This window comes from Aulonocara stuartgranti (assembly GCF_965226115.1).
Source record: "Aulonocara stuartgranti genome assembly, chromosome: 23".
NCBI classification, from domain to species: Eukaryota; Metazoa; Chordata; class Actinopteri; order Cichliformes; family Cichlidae; genus Aulonocara; species Aulonocara stuartgranti.
The window spans coordinates 42,708,745-42,724,003 of NC_138958.1; the positions used below are offsets into that span (position 1 = coordinate 42,708,745).

Below are 15,259 nucleotides of genomic sequence, written 5' to 3' on the forward strand. Positions count from 1 at the left end.
GCTATGGGGGAGGGGGAGTTGTGTTCAGTGAAGGAGAGGCGAGGCCGAGTAACGTTGCGTAGAGACAAAAGTGGACGAAAGAGAGGCAAATCTGCGGCTCCACAAGTATAATTATAACGTAACATAGACTATATCGATATAAACGATCTTATATCTCGTATGAAAATATATCGATATTTTTAAAAAACTCGATATATCGCCCAGCTCTACCTCAGAGCAACAGGAAACATGACACGACACGCTCCAGTAACCTGCAGTCTTTACAGTGAGGACACACAAACATTAACCCTCTGCTCCTTACAGAAACTCTCTAAATCCTGTAAGTTTCTTGACTGCCACTTGGAAAGTTGAAACTTCAGCTCCCTCCACAGATTTTCTACAGTACTGATGTCTGGAGACTGACTAGACCACTCCGTGATCTTATAGCACTTCTCCATTAGTACATACTCAGATCAGCTTGCTGTGACTCATTTTCCATTACAATCAAGTACCACCTAATGTGCGTGGGGTCATTACAGCAAAGCGGCCCGATGTCCATGTTGTCATTTATGAGCAACACGAATGCCACAACAAAGGAAGACGTCGCAGCGATGATGTATCTGTGGCTTTTTGTCACACTTGGAAACCACGGTGTTGTGCAGCTATTTGCCTTGTTGCAGGGTTTTAAAAAAACTGCAGTTTTGATTTTAGTGAAAGACACCGTCTCATGACTCATTGAGTGCCGCGACTGACAAGCCAATCCGTGGCCTGCAGTCTGACGATGTCACATTTCCTGACTGCTTCGAACCCCGACTAAGTCGTCCTGTAGCTCACATCATAATGTTTCCATCTCTCTGCTTGACTGCAGGGATGCTATGTTTTGCATCACACTCCTATTTCAAAAGGTCAGTTAAAGCCACATAATTGGAATTTCGTTTCATCTCCCCACAGCACTTTCTCCAAAGTCTTCCCTGAATCATTTAGATGTTCACTGGCACTTGAGATGGGCCTATACATGTTTCTCCTTGAACAGGTAGCTACCCTATGTTAGCCTAGCTTTCTATCACTGATGCTCTGTGTGTATGCTGCTGCCTCTCGTCTCGTGTTACTTAAAAAATTAACCCCACAGCTTCAATAACCGTATCTAAAAATCTCTCAGTGAAAGTTACGGTTGTAGGTTTGGAAACATTTTGGGGTAGCCAGTGTTAAATAGAGACAGTGCCACATTCTTTATCTAGTCATTGTAATGAAAGAAGCACATTAAAAACTATATGAGAGTTTGCTTTTAACAAGCATGTAATGACTCTACTTAAAAACTGAAAGTAGCATTTTGTGGATGTTTTCCCTGCTGCCCGATCCCATCAGTCTCTTAAAGCATCATTTTTTATGCGCCCTGGTGTGACAGAGGTTTCATGGCGCTACAGGTTACCTGAGCACATCAGGTATATTACGGTTGAAAACTAATGCCCGGCCTTCCAGTGGGTGTTCGACCCCTCGTGCACAGCTCAGGATGCAACGACCCAGCAGTTATGGACATGTGTGTTTTTGGTGTGCTGTCCCTCGTTCTCCCTGCTTGCAGGTGTGTGTGTGTGTGTGTGTGTGTGTGTGTGTGTGTGTGTGTGTGTGTGTGTGTGTGTGTGTGTGTGTGTGCCGGTGTTTTTGAGAGCACCTGTTTTCAGGCCTGGTGGGTGTGGCTAGGGCTGGGCGATATATTTCATTTTCATTCATTTCATTTATTTGTTCATTTTCAGGCACAACAAATACCTATATTGAACATAAAATGCACAAAACAATCACACATATCAGTTTTTTAAAAATATCGATATATTTTTATACGAGATATAAGATGTGACAATATCTTTTATATCGATATAGTCTATGTTACGTTATAATTTATAGTTGTGGAGCCACAAGTTTGCCTCTCTTTCATCCACTTTCTGCTTTGCGCAACGTTACTCCGCCTGGCCTCTCTCCTTCACTGAAGACAACTCCCCTCCTTCCCCATCGCTTCACCTGCAGCAGCGACAAGATGGACATAGAATCTCCGTTAACGAGTTACTGCACATCGCCCCGTGCGTGGGGCTGGACGGCGTCAACGTGCTAACGAGCTAACCACGCTAATGAGCTAAACACGCTAACGCCATGCACAGCCTAAAATCCTTTCATTTTCTCAAAAGTTGACAGCGCGCCTTATGTATGAATTCTGGTTGTGCTTGATGACCGCAAACCGATTTTTATGTGGAACACGGCGCTCAGCAATCTGTCCAAAAATGTTTTAGTACGACTTTGGTAAGCTACGGAGCTGCACCGCTTGATGTATTGTCGGAGCATTACGGCTACCGTAAGTCCCGGAGTAGGGCTGGGCGATATGACCCAAAATTCATATCTGATATTTTTTTAAAGCCATAAAGTAAGAACAAAAAGAGAGTCTAGTGAAGCTGTGTCCCAGATGTCACACAGGCACTTTTATAACATAGAGCATAGATGTACATGAAAAAAACTACTCAAAAATAAATTATGAGCATTTATTAAATAATAATGCTCCATAAATAAAAGAAAACTATGTTGTTTTTGTCCATAACAAAAAGCTCACAATTGTGCAGTCAAAATGTAAACTAAAAGACGCTGAGCATAATAACATAGACAGATTTCAAAGCTGCTCTGTTCCCAACTTCTACTGCGTGACTGACAGCCTGGAGTTTGAAATCCGCTTCAGGTGGTTTTTATGGTCCTTTTACACACACAATACGGTTTTATTACGTTGAAGCACAGTACGTATCACTCCGCGAGGCTCCTCGGTAGCCGTAATGCTCCTACAATCCATCAAGCGGTGCAGCTCCGTAGCTTACCAAAGTCGTACTAAAACATTTTTTGACAGATTGCTGAGCGCCGTGTTCCACATAAAATCGGTTTGCGGTCATCAAGCACAACCAGAATTCATACATAAGGCGCGCTGTCAACTTTTGAGAAAATGAAAGGATTTTAGGCTGTGCATGGCGTTAGCGTGCTAGCTCGCTAACACGTTGACGCCGTCCAGCCCCACGCACGGAGCGATGCGCAGTAACTCGTGACGGCGATTTGCTGTCTTCATCTTGTCGCTGCCTGCAGGTGAAGCTATGGAGGAGGAGGGGGTGTGTTCAGTGAAGGAGAGGCGAGGCGGAGTAACGTTGTGTAGAGACAAAAGTGGACGAAAGACAGGCAAACTTATAGCTATAGTTATAACGTATATATCGATATAAAAGATATGGTCACGTCTTATATCTCGTATAAAAATATATCGATATTTTTTAAAAACTCGATATATCGCCCAGCCCTAGTCTGTAGCCTGGCGGAGTGATACGTACTGTACTTCAATGTAATATTACCGTATTGTGTGTGTATAAGGACCATAAATGGCACCTGTAAGAGACACGGTCACGAAGCGGATTTCAAACTCCAGGCTGTCAGTCACACAGTAGAAGTTGGGAACAGAGCAGCTGTGAAATCTGTCATATTATTATGATCAGCGTCTTTTAGTTTACATTTTGACTGCACAATTGTGAGCTCTTTGTTATGCACAAAACAACATAGTTTTCTTTTATTTATGGAGCATTATTATTTAATAAATGCTCATAATTTATTTTTGAGTAGTTTTTTTCATGTACATCTATGCTGTATTTAAATAAAAGTGCCTGTGTGACATCTGGACACAGTGTGACTAGAACTCTCTTTGTTACTTTATGGCTTTAAAAAAAGTATTGAGATATATATATCTTTATATCGCCATCCAGCTAAAAAATATCGAGATATGAATTTTGGGTGATCTATCGCCCAGCACTAGGTGTGGCCCTGCCAGGTGGTTGGCCACACCTGAAGACCATCACACAGCTGATCAAGCCTTGTCGGAGGAGCTACTTAAGAATGCGGCGGCGCTCTCTCTGACGCTGGATCATTGCGTGACTTCACGTTAGTCTCTCGGCCAGTCAGTACGGATAGTCTGCCGCATTGTATGTGTCTTACGGCTGCCTGTTTGTTATCTCCCCAGGAGAAGCGTGGAGACGAGAGGGCAGCGAGCACGGGGTGCTCAGACACTGAGGAGCGGAGACAAGGAACACTAGCACTGGGAAGAGGACATTTGCACGGGAGTCGGGAACGCACTGCGGATTTATTGTTATTTTCCATTCACTGTAAATAAACGCACTGCTTGCATTCAGAGCTCCGTGCCTGGCTCCTCCTTCCTCACATCCCCACGGTTGACGCTGGCCAACCGTGACAAATTGTCACCATTCTGGGTCCGTTGGACCCAGTATTTTGAGTTTATTATGTTTTGGTTTATTTTTGCATTATGGATTGTTTTCTGATGTTCTGGTGCTTTGTTTATTATTATCATTAATTGTTCTGTTATTCTTGGTGAGGGATCAGTTCTTAGGTTTTGGGTTCTCATGTGTATTACAGTTTCTGTTCAGTGTCTAGTCTCTCTCAGTGTCATGTCTGCATCTGGTTTAGTAATTCTTGTTTCCTGTTTTATTGTGAAAGTCTTTGTCTTATGTTAGTGTGTGCAGCTTAGCTCCCCGTCTCGTTAACCCTGATCTCCCCAGCTGTGTCTCCTTCTGTTGCCCATTCCCTCATTACTACCCTGTGTATTTAAGCCCTGTGTTTTCCATGCTTGGGTGTAATGGTCCTCCAGATCCTGCCTGTTTGTTCCAGTTAGTGTTTTCATGTTTGGTTTCTGTTTTGTTGGTGCCAGCAATAAAGCTGTGGTTTTCAGTAGAGATGGACCGATCCGATATTACGTTGGACTCGGTCCGATACTGACCTAAATTACTGGATCAGATATCGGAGAAAAATAAAAAATGTAATCCGATCCATTAAATATCACGAAAGCACCTCACAAAACTTGCAACACGCCGTAACTCACCTCAGAACGTTAGCACGTCGGAGCAGTATGCATCACGTGAGCGGCTGTGGCATGCGGGACCTGTCGGTGGTCTGGATAGCATTTGGAGCTTCGCTAGCAACCCGGCATTTCATCTCCGAGAAAGTTATCCCCGAGAAAGTAAAGCAAGTGTGTAAGTCCATCTGAATGTTTGTAAAGCATTGCTGCGTTAACTTACAAGCGACTGCCTCTTCTTGCTGCTACTTCAATCATGAAACTGCTTAAATGATCAGCTGATCGGCTTTTCTGTCGCGAGTCCGTCTCTCTGGTTTGTCTTTTACACTTTGCACCAGAAAGGAAGCTGCCGGCTGAACAAGAGCAGCACGTTTAAGCTTGATAAGCTGTTGTTAGAATGTATTTAATATTACTTTTCTACTCGAGGATCTTTTTCTACGTAGCTGACGGCTGGTAACTTTGCAGGGGCGGATCTAGCAAAGTTTAGCCAGGGGGGCCGATAGGGCATGAACAGGGAAAGGGGGCACAAAGACATACTTTTCTTTCTATTCTCATTTAAAATGTCTAGCTTTTAATAAATAATTATCTGACAGCCAAAGTTTTAATTTGATGCAAAATGAATAGAAGTCCATTACTGTATATAGTAACTATTAAGTCTAATATATATATACCCTAGTAAGCTATAGTACTCTTTCCTTTGGGAAGGTACCATCTGTGCAGTCTGCAATTTTGTTGAAGAAAGATGTTGAATCTATTTAATATTTCTTGAAAAATAATTGATTTCTGTGCATTTTTTTTCACACTGCGTCAAATTAAGGTTGATTACGTCGATTAAGCATCATGAGGTGGAGCGTGAGGGGTGGTTCCCTATTTTTTATTTATTTATTTTTGTTGTTGCTGGAAGTTGGAACCTATTAGTTAGGTTGCTTAATATTTATGCTAAGTACTCTTTAAAATACCAGAATAGGGAGGATGGTGTAGGTTTATGTTTATTAGATTGATCAGTATTTCGGAACTATGAAATATTTTTTTTTTGCATACAGGTATAACAGAATAGCTTTAGTGTAGTTGTTGTTTTAAAGTTCAAGATATGAACTTATACAAAATGCAGCAAGATATTTTAAAAAAAACCCAGTTTTGTTGATTAAAAAACACTATATCGGATTCATATCGGTATCGCAATATCCAAATTTATGATATCGGTATCGGACATAAAAAAGTGGTATCGTGCCATCTCTAGTTTTCAGTTATGTTTCCGTCTGAGAGTCCTGCACTTGGATCCACATCTCCACCTGCCCGCACACAGAGCCCTGACACAAATACCTTTTCTTAGATTCATTATTAGTTCAACATTGACAAATAGTAGTTGACTAATATCAGGAGCCAAAAAGAAAACAAAAAACAAACTAAATAAATATTTCAGACGCTGAAAATAAATTATTACGGTTGTTTAAATTTGCTGTCAGCAAGTTAGGTCTAATACATGTAGTCAATCTAATGAATCAATATTACATGTAAAAAGTACAGAACTGAAAATAAAACTAAAATATAACGGTAAATGAACTGGTTCTTGTATAAAACCTTTCTACTCTACAACTTGCCTCATTCATGCACTCACTTTTTTCTATGCTTTTTCTCTGTAAGTGCTTTCTATCTAACATTAATACGCATTCATCCTCCCGATGGATGCATCGGAGAGCAACTTGGGGTTAGCATCTTGCCCAAGGATATTTGGCATGCAGGCTGGAGCAGGCGGGGATTGAACCAGCAACTTTCTGATTAGTAGGTTTCCTGCTCTACCTGAGCTACAGACACCCCAATTTGTGGTGTTCTGGAAACAACACGTTCTCATCCCAACAGGTAACGATGCTATGTGACAAATCATCGGTATGTGTAAATGTGTTTTTTGTTCTAATCATGAATCGCTTTGTAAAACAAGACCTGATAGGGTCAAGGTTAAAGTTATGGTTAGAGTTAATGTTAGGGATAGGGCTGGAATGGACGGCTGGAGCCTCTCCTCCAAGTGTGTGTTACTGCCGCCATCAGCATTCTGTTGTATGCTTTTCTCTGTAAGCGCTTCGAGCCTGTACTTTTTTGCTTTAGCTGAGTAATGAAGTTGAATCAGTACTTTAACTTTCACTGGAACAATAGTATTTTTACTTCTACTTAAGAATGTCTGATCTTTTGCCAACTCTGGCTGTCTCTCAGTCTTGGAATACCCACTTGTTGTCCAGCGGTGTCCTGGGAATATGGGAACTAGACAGACTGGGGAAACAATGGGAGGAGACACAAAGATGGAATCACTTTTACCATCTTTGATGTATTTGCTGGTCGTCTTATTTCTTCTATTTTGCAAGCACAGTGTTGCAATCATTGTCTTTGTGGTACAATGACACAGGTAGAATGCAGGTGTTTTCATGTAACACGATGCCAGATTTCATGTAACACGATGCCAGAAAGATGAGTAATGTGTTTTGAAGAGAAGATAAAACATCATGTTTGAACAAAGATAAGCAGCAGACACGTCTGTGTGTGAGTTATTCAGGTTCAGTAAGAAGGTAATATGTCTGCAGAATTTGTAATTCTTATGAAGATATTGCTTGTACAATAAATAAAATCCCTTTAACTTCTTCTTCTGGAGAGTGTCTTTATATATTTAGTCATTTTGGGGCGATCCTTTATTTAGTACTAACTCTAGTCGGGGATATATATCAGAGTTTACTTTCAGATATGAGCATTGTGTTTCCTGTGGATGAATGAATGAATTATTTATTTATGTAATTTTTGAAAGACTGGCTCATGTAAAATCTCTGAAAGTATGACACAGCTCTCCTGTTACACTTTATGGACTCCTGAGCTTCACCATGAGGGCCTGTCTTTATTCACTGAAATCCACTTTTATAATGAATTCACAGTAATCACTGACACCTTCAGAGCATTACATTCATTAAAGACGTCTTCTACACCTACTCTTCCAGACGACCGACACATACTTCAACCACTGCAGGTTAACCAGCCACTCATCAGTAAAGCAAAAACTAAATGTAAATGTCCTCATGTGGAAAAGACTGAAACACAACTCCCACATATCACTAATGTAACAGATCCATTTAGGGAGAGTGAGAACACTAGGCTGGATGTGTTTTAATGCAGGAACATTCATCATGTCTTGAGTTCAACAAATCATTTACACTGAATATGTGAGCTGGATGGTTACACGATACAATGTGATTGTCAACAATAACTGCAATGAACGCTGGTTTGAGGGCGGAGTCAAGGAGGCCATTTACGTGAAAAGGGAAAGACCCTCTCTGAATCAAGGAGGGGGCCTAAGGGTACATCTGTCACCATCTTACAATGCTGTGATTGCAGCCGTTCTCCAACTCTCTGTGAATGGTACTCAAGACCATTGATCAGTGGTTGTTGATCAATGGTCATGAGAATTTGCATAATCATGATTAAGGAACTGACCTCCCAGCCCATTGTTCCTTCAGTCGGCTGGTTTCTCTGACTGAAAACGCTACGTCCAGAAGAACAGGATCAACTTTTGGAGATTTACTTCCCTGGATGATTGAGCACGCATCAAGACCTTTAATCAGGCCAACAAATATCTTGTACTCAATTTTAGCAGCAGCCATTGTGACACTGATGATAAAACTTGTGTAAAAGTGCGAAGCTGTAAAAAAGTAATTATAAAAAAGCATTTTTGTAGCTGAATGTTACTGGATAGCTGTTTCATCTGTAACACATCAAAATAACCTGCTAAGGTTTAATAGGCTATAAGGAACACACTCACTTCCTGAGCCCTGGGCAATAAGAGACGTTTTGTGTTTTATAATTTATTGATATGTTTGATCCTTTCTGACCTGCGTTAATGAAGCAGTCATTAGAGCACCATGTCCGCTATAATAGTTCTGTAGTTTGATGCTTGAGTCGTTGCAGACTTGTTGAAACTCCCTCACCCGTCAAAGCAGCGTCTTTGTTATTGGAGTCCAGCAGATGGCAGTGTTTCACTGTCTGACGGCTGTCTGAAGCTTCAGCTGGTTTATCCGTTTGCTATGTTTGCCATGTTACAGTGGGGAGGAAAAACTCCTTTTTGACAGGAATATCTAGACATGAGTGATTACTGCAGTGGGGCACTATCTGTGCTATCTATAAGAAATGTTAGCAACAATAAAACTCTGAGGATCAGGGCTCCATTTCACTCCAGTGTTCAGTGGCATTTTAAAAGAGTGAATACCGACGCTGAATGTCTTTGTAAAGCAAAAGCACTTTGTTAGCCTTTACAGAGCAAAGCTATGGATCAATGTGCAGTGAAGAAAAATCCAGGTGGCCAGTCTGTCCTTTCCTAACCAATCACAGAGCTCCTTACATTGTTGCGCTGGAGAATAACTAAATATAATATAAAGATGATATTGAAAATAATCTTTTGTAGAGTCACTACTTAGTGGGCAGAGGACAGTTATCACTTTGCTGGATGCTTTAAAGTCGCATGTTCTGTATTTGCAGATTAACAGGATATTAACAGATTAACAGCTTTCATTAGACTTCATATGATAATCAACAGTGAAGTGTTTCTCTTTCAGTGTTTATTCTTGCTCATTGAATGGTCTCTGTTCAGATAATATGCTGCACTCATCTCATGTTTCTTTAAATACGGCATCACTTGTCCAGCTGTCAAACTCTGAAAGAGTTACAGTTTCACCACTGAGCACTTTGAATGGTTATTCTTTTATTTAAAAGCACTTATTCTAGCTGCATCATCAATACGACAAAAACTGTGACTTCAACAAAAGTTTATCTAAAAATATTTAGGGGGAAATGTTCCTACACCCCTCATGTAAACGTTACACCTCCAAAAGGGAGAAATAATCAGAATAAGGCGTAATCATTGTCTTGATAATAATGACCATGAAAATGAAACTAGGCCTACCTTTAGTTCAGCACACTCAGTGTTGCATAAAGACATGCGAACATGCCATCATCCATTCTGGAGCCTACTTTTAAAAAGAGCGAGCTGTTTATTCTGGCTGAGTAGCAAACAGAACCAACCATGACAACCTAAACTGGGAAAACACTTGGAAACCTTGAACACTGGGAATATGGAGACACAGGGGGTAGGTGAACAGGCACTCTGACAAAGGACAGAGGAAAACAGAGACAATATATATAAGACAAGAAGTAACACAGACACCCTTTTCGGTGACAAAAAAGAGAAAATATCCAGTGAAAGGCAGTTCTCTTGGAAAAACTGCCTTATTGATGTCAACGGTCAGAGAAAAATGTCTGATAGGAAGGCAACCGTAGCTCATACAACCATTTGTTGCAACCAAAGAATGCAGAAGAGCGTTTTGGTCAGCTAAGAACAGGAAATTGAAGCTACAGTTCTCAAAATTTGACATGAGAAGATTGGATAAATGTTGCCTGGTCTGATGAGTCTTGATTTCTGCTCTGACATGCAGATGGTCGGGTCAGAATATGGCATAAATAGCATGAAAGGATGGATCCATGCTGCCTTATGTCAGCTGTGCAGACTAGTGGTGGTGGTGTCACTGTGGAGGGGAGGGGCGGTATTTTTTTGCTGAAACGTTACATAGTGAGTGTGTGTGTGTGTGTGTGTGTGTGTGTGTGTGTGTGTGTGTGTGTGTGTGTGTGTGTGTGTGTGTGAGTGAGAGAGAGAGAGAGAGAGAGAGAACAACTTGAAACAAACTGCAGCAATAAGGGCAAACTAGTGCACAGTTATGTTTACGTGAGCGTTATTTTGTATGCATTTGTACAGTTCCATAACTGTGAGAATACATTGATAGCATTTAACTCTAGTAACAGGCATTTGTACCAGTAAGCATGAAAAAGTAGGGAAAAGAACTAGTATGTAAGCACTGACTAGTACTGTAAAGTATATGTGTATATAGGTCAATCGTGGCTCAAGAGTTCGCAGTTCATCCTGTAATTGGAAGGTTGCCAGATTGAGCCCCGCCTCCGACAGTCTCGGTCGTTGTGTCCCGGGGCAAGACACTTCACCCGTTGCCTACTGGTGGTGGTCAGAGGGCCCGGTGGCGCCAGTGTCCGGCAGCCTCGCCTCTGTCAGTGCGCCCCAGGGCAGCTGTGGCTACAATGTAGCTGCCATCACCAGTGTGTGAATGTGTGAATGACTGAATGTAGTGTAAAGCTCTTTGGGGTCCTTGGGGACTTAGTAAAGCGCTGTACAAGTACAGGCCATTTACTGTGCATGTGTTTATGCTCAAGTGTATGAATAAATTAGTCAGTTTTAAACAGTTGCAATTTAAACAGTAGAAGAGTGGCACTATATTTATATATTTATAAAGAATTTCAAACAACAATTAATTGATGCTCAAAGCAGGTTTATTTAATTAATATCCAGATTTCCAATTAGTTCCGAATTGATTCAGCAGCAAATCACATCACCAGTCACTTCAAGGCTGTATGTATTATTGTAAGGTAGACCCTACAATAATACATACAGAGAACCCAACAATCATATGACCCCCTATGAGCAAGCACTTTGGCGACAGTGGGAAGGAAAAACTCCCTTTTTACAGGAAGAAACCTCCGGCAGAACCAGGCTCAGGTCGGGGCGGCCATCTGCTGCGACCGGTTGGGGTGAGAGACTGAAGACGTTTGTTGTAGGTCTGATTGAAGGACTGATGTGATGGTAAGTTGTCTGCTGCTCCGCTTTGAATATTGAGAGATTAGTTGATGGATTTCAAGCCAAATTGTGCCCAAGTTTAAGACCACATTCATTGCTTTTTTTTGTTGATGTTATTGTTTTGGGCTTTTTTTCCACAAGAATTTCTAGCTCCCCTAGAATTCTGGCCACCCAAACGATGATTGCTGCTGAGAGAACACAAGGTTTTGTCCCCCTGTACTATTCATGTCAGTGCAGGGGGTTCTCCTTGAGAGGCCAGGGTGGAAAAAGGGATGCTTCAGAACCTCCGAGGGTGTTATGCGCAGATTTGCATCCAAGGCCAACATTTCTTTGATTAGCCTTACAAATAATGTTTGGCCATTTTCCGGTCCTCGCCTAACTTTCAGCAGTTTTTCGAGGTCATCGAGACACTTAAGTTTTATATATCGAGTTTCCTTTGATCGATAATGTGTCTCGTATTGAAATTGTTCTTGGGTCTTAAATGTCCAGCGCTGTTTGTTGTAGTTATCCTCGATGAAGTAGCAGTCAGTGTACAAGCCAGACTCTAGGAGATGATCTGGTAGCTGACCCTGGGTTTCAATTATGAATTTTAAAACATCATAATCGTCTTCCCCAGGATAGAGAGGCACCCCTGTAGCAAGCTCCACAGCTACCAGCCCCAGAGACCACATGTCGATTGCTTCGTGGTATGGAATGCCAAGCATAACCTCAGGTGCACAATAACCAATTGTCCCCACACGGTCACCAGGAATCACTGCAGAAGCAGGACATGCGAGGCCAAAGTCTATGAGTTTGACTTTGACGGGAGACTCACTGCGGTTCAGCACCATGATGTTTCCAGGTTTGAGGTCAGCATGCACTATTCCCACAGAACCCAGGTGGAACAGAGCATTTGCGAGCTGATGCAAAATTGGCCTGAGTTCTCTCATTGGGAGACCTCGGTTATTCCGGTCCCCAATGTAGTCCCACAGGCTTTGGTCAAGCAATTCGAAATTCAAGCAAATGCGCTGTCCATCGAGGAAATAGTCGTTCCATTCCACAATGTTGCACCTGTCTGGATCCAAGCGTCGTAGCTGCTCCAGGATGAAAATTTCCAGTTTTGCCTGGAGCAGAATTTCAGGGTCGCTCTCTTGTTGACTTTAATAGCAACGGTTTTGTTGTTTTTTGTATCGCGACATCTGGTTACAACACCAAAGCTTCCTTCTCCAAGGAAAGCCTCCACCATGTGGTGATCTCCTAAAATGGTCCCTTCCGTTATTTGAAGATCATCTTCAGAGGCAGATGGGTTGGCTGAGGTGTTGATGTCTCCTTTTAAGGAAATTCAACTGAGTTTTGGAAACTGCAGCTGAATTTTTGCGATCCATGACTTTTCCAGCTTGAAGGCTGCTGAGAGAGCACAAGGAGTTCTCCCCCTGTACTATTCATGTCAGTGCAGGGGGTTCTCCTTGAGAGGCCAGGGTGGAAAAAGGGATGCTTCAGAACCTCCGAGGGTGTTATGCGCTGATTTGCATCCAAGGCCAACATTTCTTTGATTAGCCTTACAAATAATGTTTGGCCATTTTCCGGTCCTCGCCTAACTTTCAGCAGTTGTTCGAGGTCATCGAGACACTTAAGTTTTATCGATCGAGTTTCCTTGGATCGATAATCTGTCCTCGTATTTCTAAATTGTTCTGGGGTCTTAAATGTCCAGCGCTGTTCCTTGTGGTTATCCTCGATGAAATAGCTGTCAGTGTACAAGCCAGACTCTAGGAGATGATCTGGTAGCTGACCCTGGGTTTCAATTATGAATTTCAAAACGTCATAATCGTCTTCCCCAGGATAGAGAGGCACCCCTGTAGCAAGCTCCACAGCTACCAGCCCTAGAGACCACATGTCAATTGCTTCATCATATGGAGTGCCAAGCATAATCTCAGGTGCACAATAACCAATTGTCCCCACACAGTCACCAGGAATCACTGCAGAGGTGTTACATGCGATGCCAAAGTCTATGAGTTTGACTCTGACTTGAGACTCACTGCGGTTCACAACCATGATGTTGACAGGTTTGAGGTCAGCATGCACTATTCCCACAGAACCCAGGTGGAATAGAGCATTTGCAAGCTGATGCAAAATTGGCCTGATTTCTCTCATTGGGAGACCTCGGTTATTCCGGTCCCCTATGTAGTCTGACAGGCTTTGGTCGAGGAGTTCAAAATTCAGGCAAATGCGCTCTCCATCGAGGAAATAGCCGTTCCATTCGACGATGTTGCACCTGTCTGGATCCAAGCGTCGTAGCTGCTCCAGGATGAAAATTTCCAGTTTTGCCTGGAGCAGAATTTCAGGGTCGCTCTTGTTGACTTTAACAGCAACAGTTTTGTTGTTTTTTGTATCGCGACATCTGGTTACAACACCAAAGCTTCCTTCTCCAAGAAAAGCCTCCACCATGTGGTGATCTCCCAAAATGGTCCCTTTAGATATTCCAAGCTCATCTGAGCCGAAGGATGGGTTGGCTGACATGGTGTAAAGTTTGCGCTGTGAATTGGTGAGAAACAAAACTGAACTTGTTTTGGTTTCTCTCGTAAATTGCTCTCAAATCTTCTCAAAAGGGTTTTAGTTGCTGCAGGTCAACGTCCGTTAAGCATAAAGTAACAGGTGAGCGCTTCTATTTATAGGTTTTCGGATCAAAGCAAAGTTATGACGTCAGAAAGGATCAAAGCAAAGTTACCACGTCACAAGCGATCGAAGCGATTCTAATATGTGCGCATGCGCACATATGAGAAGCGATGGAAGGGTTCTAATATGTGCGCATGCGCACATATTAGAAGCGATGGAAGGGATTCTAATATGTGCGCATGCGCATACACGTGCTTGTTTGTGTAATATTGTTCACACTAAACTTGACCCTAATCAATTTAATATCAGTCAATCAAAGAAAATGTTAGTTTTGGAAAATTTTAAAATGACATAACTGACAGTTAAAACATTTTTTGTTCATCTATTTGTATTTGTATTGTCTTCGGGGTTTTTTTTGCATACCACGTCAAGCTTTTCTGTATATAGTCATGTCGTAGATTTCGGAGCAAACAAGAAATTGAATTGGATTTTAATATTGCAGTGCTTGGATTTCGGATTTGGTGCTTAAAACTTCTTGAAACTGTAACCGTATTTCATTCACCACAAAGAACTATCTGATTGAATAGTTTTCTTATCAGATAGAGAAATAAAACGAGTCGCAAAGTCTAAAAGCAACATTTCTCTGCCTGGGCTGTACCTCTGCACGTTAGTCTGTTTCAGTGTGTGACCCCCCCACCCCCTCCCTGATCAGTCGGGGGTGAGTGCGCTAATGTGCCTGGAGGCCGTTTTAATGAGTGTTTGCTGGAAAACGAAAAATACAAGAAGGATTTGTACGTTTTCACAACGGGGGAGTTTGCGTAAGTACTAGTAAATAATTTTCTCGAGTGTGTACGTTACACATGTTATTTGTTTAAAATTGGTATTATTATTTTGCTAGCTAGCAAACTCGCGGGATAAAGGATTGAAGTGCACTCAGTGCGATACAATACGGTGGCGCTATTCTAACAGTTAGTTATTGCAGGGTAACTTGTAGAATATGCTGTGAATTGAACCAAGATTACACAGCAGTAGCAGTAATACGAGTTACTTCCCTCAAGTGAAAGCGTTAAACGTTAGCCCGATGCTTAACTAGCCAACGTCAGGCTTTCTGATTGAAGGCTAAAAGCGACGTTGTCACCAAGTAAACAGAA

The 15,259-nt window shown here is 41.9% G+C and overlaps 1 long non-coding RNA gene across 1 annotated transcript in view; it reads left to right on the forward strand.

Annotated features, from left to right (window-relative positions):
- The first annotated feature begins 14,805 nt into the window (after positions 1–14,805).
- LOC309701004 overlaps positions 14,806–15,259 on the forward strand; it is a 148,232-nt gene continuing 147,778 nt past the window's right edge. Inside the window, exon 1 of the long non-coding RNA XR_014274833.1 lies at positions 14,806–14,926. This is a non-coding gene — a long non-coding RNA (uncharacterized lncRNA). The remainder of the gene's footprint in view (positions 14,927–15,259) is intronic.